Raw genomic sequence first — 8,713 nt, 5'->3', positions numbered from 1 at the left:
TCGACAAGACTCAATTATATGCTATTTCTTAGTGTATGTCGATGATCTTGTTATTACAGGGAATGATCAAAAATTCGTGGCACATGTTATTGAAAAACTTGGCATTCAGTTCTCCTTAAAGGACTTGGGATTGCTTCATTTTTTCTAGGAGTGGAGGTAATACCAACTTCTGCAGGTCTCTTCTTGTCACAGCACAAATATATTCGTGAACTCTTGTAAACCACGAATATGATTGGAGCAAAGGATGTTTGTACACCTCTCTCCACTACAACGTCTCTTCATTTAGTTAATGGCACAGCTGCAGTGGACAGCACTGAGTTCAGGAGAGTGATAGGCAACTTCCAATATCTATCTTTGACACACCCCGACATTTCTTTTGCCATCAACAAGCTGTCACAATCCATGCACAAGCCCACAACATCCCATTGGATAGCCACAAAGAGACTTCTTCGGTATCTAAAAACAACAATCTTTTATGGAATTCAGATTCAAAAATCTGGAGCACCACTTCTTACAACCTACAGTGATGCCGACTGGGTTGAAAATATAGATGATCGCACTTCTACTTCAGCTTATGACACATTTCTTGGTACCAACCCAATTTATTGGAGTTCTAAGAAACAAAGAGCGGTTGCACGCTCCACTATGGAGGCTGAATTTCGTGCCCTTGCCAATGCAGTGGCTGAAACCATATGGTTAAAAGCTTTATTTCGGGATCTTGGTTTCCCACTCAAAGACAAACCCTCCATTCTTTGTGATAATCTTGGTGCCATCCATCTAAGTTTTAATCCGGTACAACATTCAAGAATGAAACACATTCAAATAGATCTCCACTTAGTGCGTGATCTAGTTCAGCAAGGTGAAATTCATGTCCGACATGTACATACACAAGATCAACTGGCTGACTTAATGACCAATCCTTTGTCAAAGCAACGGACAGAAATTTTAAGAAACAAGATTGGTCTTCTGGATGGAAGCTCAATCTTGCGGGGGCGTATAAGGGAAGATGACACAAATCAAGGAATTCAAAAATCATAAAGTCAGCAACTCCATCTATGCATCAGTCAGTTTGGCCAGAATCACTCCATCTATGCATCAGTTTGGCCCAAAATCATGAGATTTATTCTTTGCAATGAGAGTAAATTTAGTGATTTGTAATTGTTGTACATTTCTTTATGTAGAATTAAATATCTATATAAATTAACCAACAGGATCAATGAAAAGGGTGTGTTCAAAATTCTCATTGAAAGTGCATTGTGTCTTATTCTCCTATAGGCACTGCGTGTGATTTTTCGCGGCGCTTAGGTGCTGACTCGTAGAGCTCAGGCACTATGTCGGGATTGCCTAATGTGAGTTTTTGGACCGTTTTGAAATCCATAAAAATCCTACTTTTTACACAAACAAGGAGGCATCTATAAATAAATATTTCTCACACTTTTGAAGGGTTTCACACATTGAGAGATAAGATAACATAATTGGGGAGTCAAAAGAGAAATTCAAAGGAGGAAAACACTAAGCAATTGAAGATTTAAAACATTGATTGGGAGAGGAAGAAAATCTTGGTGCAAGAATTCTACTTTTTCTTCTACATCTTTACTACAAATCCGATGGTGTATTCTAAGACAATTAATTATTTTTCTTCTTTCATTATGAATAGTTAAATTCATTGTTATGGCGAATAATGTAACCAATTGGGATCCTATATATTCTCTTATTAAGATTTTAAGTTTTTTATTTTTCCTTGCGTTGATTTTGTTATGAATTGAATGCATTAAATTATGTGATCAATAATTTGATATTTTTGTGAATTCTTTACAAATAGAGATATGAGTTTAGGATTTAGACCATATAGTAAAATCCGGTAAATTGTATAATTAGTAGAGATACCTATCCTAATTATTGCAGTTATAATTGAATTTCTAGAATAAATAACTCGTTTAACTAAATTGAATTTACATAGACATATGAAATTTAATTAGTTGAATAGGCTCATGAGAACTCGAGAGGGGTAAATTTAATATAATAGGAAAATTCGCTTGAATGCTATATTAGAAGTGTGTATTAATTTGATATGTAAAAGTGATTAATAGGTGAAATTATTCCGCCCTAACATTCATTCATTATTTGATTGTTTCAAACCAGTTGCACGTGCATCTATTTATTTTTTAGCATTTAGATTAAAATTCAAATCCTACAACTTTTTATTTGCTTTCATCAAATAGTGGTTAAATAAAATTTGAATTAAGAACTAGAATATAGTTCTTGTGGGATCGACAATCCGGATTCCTAGGGCCACTATTACTTCTTACTGTTCGTACACTTGTGAGACTAAAATTTACAACACCATCTCGGCCATAAGCTGATGGTCTTTGAAGCTATATTCTTCCACCCCACATTCTATCATAATCGTGTTGAAGTCGTCCATAGCCTTAAGCTAAGGTTATTCCCTCCATATCTTTCATCAAAGCCAAGAACTGTGTTGAAATTATCTCCAATCAGATTAAGTCTCAAACAAATTGCTTCAGACCCTCCCTTAAGCCCATCCTCTACTAGGGTCCAATTCTCCTAGTTTAGGCATTTCCACCTAAAAAGAAGTAAAATAGTAGTATTTATCAACAATATTGCAAATAACTCCATTAAAAGAGCCAAATTTTGCAGTCCTCAATGGAATAACATCCTGCAAAACCAATACTTCTTCTATACAACTCAGTCCCATCCTTGGTGGCAAAAGGTTTAAAAATTATCAACAACAAAATATGATATATATGATTCAGCCTCCTTCTAGTTGGATCATCTACAATTCCTTTAATATTTCCGATCATGGCATTAATAATTGTAAGGTAGAACCCTTTGAGGCTGCTTCCCTCGTGATCATTGGATTCACATAGGCTAGCTTTGTTTATTGTCTTGGGTGGATTCCGTCGACTAACTAGAGTCACAAAGCTCTCAGCACCCCCCGTCCCTTGTTTAGTTTGGGATTATAGCCACGGGGGACATTTATGTTATTACTTGGGTACAAAAAAGGAACTTCAGAGTTAGGATTTGTGTTTAAACGAAGTGACGAAGATATAACACTCAAAAGGTTATGTAAATGCGGATTTTGTTAGTTTGTGTTGTATGTTTACTATACTCTTTTTAATACTTGTATTAGTTGGAAGTCCCAATAAATAGTTGCTCTATCTCAACAAAGTATCTGGAATGCAAAATCTGCCACCGAAGCCATTAAGGAGGTTTTGTGGCTTCAAGTGTTACTTAAAGAAATTGACTTTAATTCTTAATAAATCTGTAGTTTTTTCTGAAAGATAATGTGCCATGAACTTGTGCATAAAACCCACATTTCATGATCGCATGAAACATCGTTGTTAAGTTGCCTTTCATGAATTATATTATGGCTAATGGTTTAATTAATATTGAGAAGGTACCGTGAGAGTTTTATCCTAGTGCAAAAATCTTACGTCTTAATAAGTTGAAAAATTGCTTAAGCGTGATAGACATTGGTATGGGCTAGTTTAATTTCCTTTTGTAGGTACATGGAGCTATAAAACTAAAGTGATGCTAAGTTGTTTTGCATTGATTTCTTCGAGTCAAGGTGCAACTTGTTAGAGTCGTGTTTTGACTTGAATCCTGATACCATTTACAGTTGAATCCATGATAACTATGAATGATATTCTTCTCCCTTCACACCATAAAACCATGTTTTTTTTTTTTTTTTACTGAAACTCTGATTGTGAATCTTTAACAAAATGAAGCAAGAGAGATGAAAAATATGCTAACAAAATGACTATACAAGAGTTTAAAGGATGTATTGACACTATAGTATCTTATAATTGTACTATATTTTAATTGCATAAAGTCTCCGACCCTTACATTATGTCATGCATATGTCCTCAACTCTTTTTTATCACATTCTTATCACCTATGACAAGTTTCATCCAAAAGTTGTGTTAAGAGGGTCTACAAACACTTAATTAGCCCGTTTATTATTAAATAAGCGAAAGAAATAATAAATGCAAAAGTGTGATTAAATATTTGTCCCTTATATCGAAGTACATAGTATAATGTTTTTGATGAAATTCGTCATAAAAAAACTGTATTAATTAATGGATGGTTGATGATTAGATAATCTCATAAATTTTTTTCGAGAATATAAGTTTGAAAATAAGTAAATATTAGGAACATTTAATCCAATTAGAAACATCGTGATTCATTTGTTACATCATATTTTAACTGTACTTAATATTTTTAATCTTTGTTTATTTTAACACTTATGTCCCTAATTTTTATTTTTTTCTTTATATTTTTAATTTTTTTTTTCAAATTCTTATTTTCAAAGTTTAGCATATCTCGTCCATGATGATTGTTTTTATTAAAATATTATATTTGCCTGCTTTAAAAGGAGGAAAATTACTTTATTGCACTTTTGTATATATTGTTTTTTGAAAATACGATCGACAGATAATTCATTTTATGCCTCCCAAAGGATATTTGGATGAAAACTATTATTAAAGACAATATGTAAGGGTGGACAAAATGACCAGACCAATTCAAGCCAATATTGAATCCAACCAAGTAGTTCGATTCGATTCTACAAATAATAATAATAATAATAATAATAATAATAATAATAATAATAATAATAATAATAATAATAATGCTTTTGGTTCTTCGAATTGAGAATCATTTGGTTCTGGTTTTAGCTCAATTCTAGTTCTAAAACTAAGAACCAAATAATAATAATAATAATAATAATAATAATAATAATAATAATAATAATAATAATAATGCTTTTGGTTCTTCGAATTGAGAATCATTTGGTTCTGGTTTTAGCTCAATTCTAGTTCTAAAACTAAGAACCAAATAATAATAATAATAATAATAATAATAATAATAATAATAATAATAATAATAATAATGCTTTTGGTTCTTCGAATTGAGAATCATTTGGTTCTGGTTTTAGCTCAATTCTAGTTCTAAAACTAAGAACCAAAATCAGAACCAAACATAATTTTTAATTTTGTTATATATATATACACCCCAATTTTTTATTCATTGGAGACAGTCCATTAATTGAAGAAAACCTACTAAATTGTGTACACCCTTACACCGTATTTATCTAAATCATTTCTCTTTTTCACCTTTTCAATTTGCACAATATGTCGACACCTCATTTCATTATGTCAATGGAGGAGTCTCTTTCAATATCGAAAAAAAAATGAAATTGGTAGTCGCTTGAAAAATCTTTAAATTATTGTATCACCCAGATTGTTTGATGAATATTTTTGTTCTTTACAAATAGAAGAAAATTCAATAATCATTCATGGAGTATTAAAGGGTTAATGGTTGCTTGTAAAAATGGACTATTAAAATTTGCATAATTCATCCTTTATTGTGGGGTATGCTGTCAAAATTGCTGCAATTAATTTAGTGAATCATTGTTATTACATATTAAAAAATCCTTTTTATGAGAATAAAAATTGATTTGTGTATTCAAACTATGACTATATTTTTTTGTTAATTTGGACTTTTGTGATATTGATGATTGATGATTTCAATTTGCTAAATGTTTGATGTTTATTTTATTTATTTATTTATGTATATATTACTAACATATGAATATGGTGCAAGTCTAAAAATATAAGAAACGAAACTAGAACTAAATCAAACTGAACCGAAATTGTACCATTCGGTTCCAATATGGTTCCATATCTTGGAAAAAAAATCATTTAGTTCCATTATCAAAAAAATCATTGATTCATAGTTTGATTTGATTCTCTTGAAACTAAAATCAAACGGAACCATATCTACCCCTAACAATACATGGTAATTAAGGAGACATTAGTGCAGCAATAAACAAATATTGATTATTTAAGTGCAGTTTAAAAATGGTGCAACTGTTAAAAAAGATAGAGTGAGAATACTGAACTAAATACTCTAACAAAGAATCAGTGTAAAAAATTATAGGTCTCCTTACTACAATATTCGTATATTAAATCAGGATATATTCTCTCTGGAAAAGCGAATATCAACTAATTGAATTCAACTCCATTATAAAATTTCAACCAATCCTCGAAACACATACAAAAGTGACTAAAACAAGTTTCAATGTGATCCACACCAAGGCATCTGTGTTTGGTTTGCACGATTAAGTGGGGTATAGGCCCATAACCCTAAAATGTACAGAGCAGCAGGTAATGAGAATGAAATTTTGTCCTATGATAAAAGCATGTCTCATTTTTCTTGTACTAAAAGTCATTTTCAATATAAAAGCAAAGAAAATTTGCTAGATATTATGGTTGTTTCCGAATTTTTTATTTGCATATGGGCCCAAGGTTTTGATTATAATTGTTGTGAACGCTTTTACTCGAAGAGTGCTCTTGACCCGTGAAAATTGGGATTAATAGTGAAAGCACATAACTGATTTAAGCACTATGAAAATTTTAGTAAGAATTGTTCATTACAAGATGGTGTTGCACAAACTCTAAAATCATTGTCTTACTCAAAAAATTGAAGCCGACATATTTGTTTCACTAAAAATTGAGGTTGTTTTATATTTGTAGCAGGTATAAACGATATGACATCGAAGAGTTATTGTAACCTAGCATCCCACTATTGAGTGGATAGAAATCGAAATTAGTCGAAGAACACTAAATTATTGAACATAAGACTAATCATTTATTACAAATTAAGTTCAAGAAATGCACTAATGAACATATTATAAGGAGATTGTTGTTCCCCAAATTTACAAAGAAATAAAGCAATCCTCGAATATGTTTATTTATTTTAACTGAATTAAGTTGGAAATTAAACATTCAATTAATTTGAAGCAAACAAATCATTGAGTTATTATTTATTTTAATCTTCAATAAAAAATTAGCCCTATAATCAAGCCATATGGCCACAATGTTGAGTTGGTAACTAAGAAATCCTATCTTGGGTTTAATCTATGTAGAAATCTATACTTCAAATTAAAATCCAATAATTGGAAACCACATCGTGATTTTGGATTCTTTAGCTTTTCACAAAAAAATAAAATCAAAATCAATCCATGTCTTTACACATATGTAAAGCATTTTATTGCTTTATTAAAGCTAATCTCTAATTTTCGTTATTCTTGAAATGATTATTCGTGGATGCTTTTTATTATTAAGCTGCACTTGTGTTTACACTTTTCCACTTGGGTGTTTTTGTGTGCATGTGCATGGTGGGGGTGGGGTGAAATGAAGATCCTTGTTGAGGTGCCATTGAAATATGGGACAAACTCTTATAATGCTTGATGCACTTAACTCATTCAAGATTCTTGTCGATTTAAATATCACAAGTTACATTTGTACTATTCAAGATGCATTTGATTCTTACATTGAATATCAGTAGCCTTGTAAACTTATATTTTCCTTAACTCATCCCTTTCCATTTGCTTGAAAAAGAAAACCGAGACATGTTTTCATGCATAGATTAGCTAAGGAAGCAAAAATCACAAACTAAATTATTGAACCCAAAATCCCGTGCAAATCGCTAGTCGGTGAAACAAGTTATTTTCTTGGTTTTGGTACGGATTTTTTAGAACTTTCATTTTTCATTTTATTTTTATTTATTTATTTTTGTGAATTTAATCATATATAGTGTTGCCAATTTAGGACAATATACTATTTGCTCATAGTACTCGGAAGTTGTTACTTTTCCGCCCAAAATTTGCTTGTTTCATATGAGCACTGTTCGATGCAAAAAGAAAAGGTGCACCGTCCAAGTCCATGGCACGTTCTTGTGCCATCTTTACCACATTGGCTTCTCTTAACTCGTTGTTGAGTGGTCCATAGACCATAGTTGTATATTTCAAAATTCTTTATGTTATTTTAAAAGGAAAATTACATGTAGTCTTCGTAAATATATATGACGAATTCTTTCACCATTGGGTTGCATTAAGCTGAATTTTTCAACTGAATATTTTTTTTTTCCACTTTTCGATTTTCCAAAGTTTCAAATAAAAAATAAGCTCACTTTTTTCACGCAGAGGCTTAGATCTCTACATAAGAAATTGATCTAAAATCCCGTCAACATGTCACTTGGTTGTTACATGATCAAAGTATGTTTTAATATAGCAATGGTAGTCAACTTGAAAGTAATAGATTTGTTTCATATATTGACTACTTATTGTGCATATACAATTAAAATATAGGCATGAATCGTCAAATACAAGATGAACCAATAATACCATCTCATTTTTTAAATTTTTTATTGATATTGTTTAAATTAATACTCAATCATATTGTAAAAGATTTTTTAAATGTTCAAATCACTTTAATTTAAAATAATTATGCCTCTTTATATGCCTCTTTATCGAACCAGCCCACCAAAACAGCACACTTGTCGATTAGAAAAAGAACACATCCTGGGTGGTTCTCCTTTGCACATTGAGAAGCTTACTGTTAAAAATTTATAAGGCAAAAATATTGGAATCATTATTACGATCCAACCAATGCAAAGTACAAATCTGACTTTCATTGACTTTATTAAATATTAAAGTAGATCTTCAAATCTTTACTTAATCATAATTAATTAATATATGATTACTCAATTAATAATAGGCTTCGTTCGTAAGCAAGCAACAGGGGTCCAATTAATTTTTAATCATTTTTTCGTGGTCATTCATTGAAATGAAAAATAATTAATAAAGATAAAATATTTGCAGGAAACATGCAGTATATATCGAACTTTT

Source organism: Olea europaea, chromosome 6 (assembly GCF_002742605.1).
Source record: "Olea europaea var. sylvestris chromosome 6, O_europaea_v1, whole genome shotgun sequence".
NCBI classification, from domain to species: Eukaryota; Viridiplantae; Streptophyta; class Magnoliopsida; order Lamiales; family Oleaceae; genus Olea; species Olea europaea.
Note: the sequence above shows the minus strand (reverse complement) of the source record.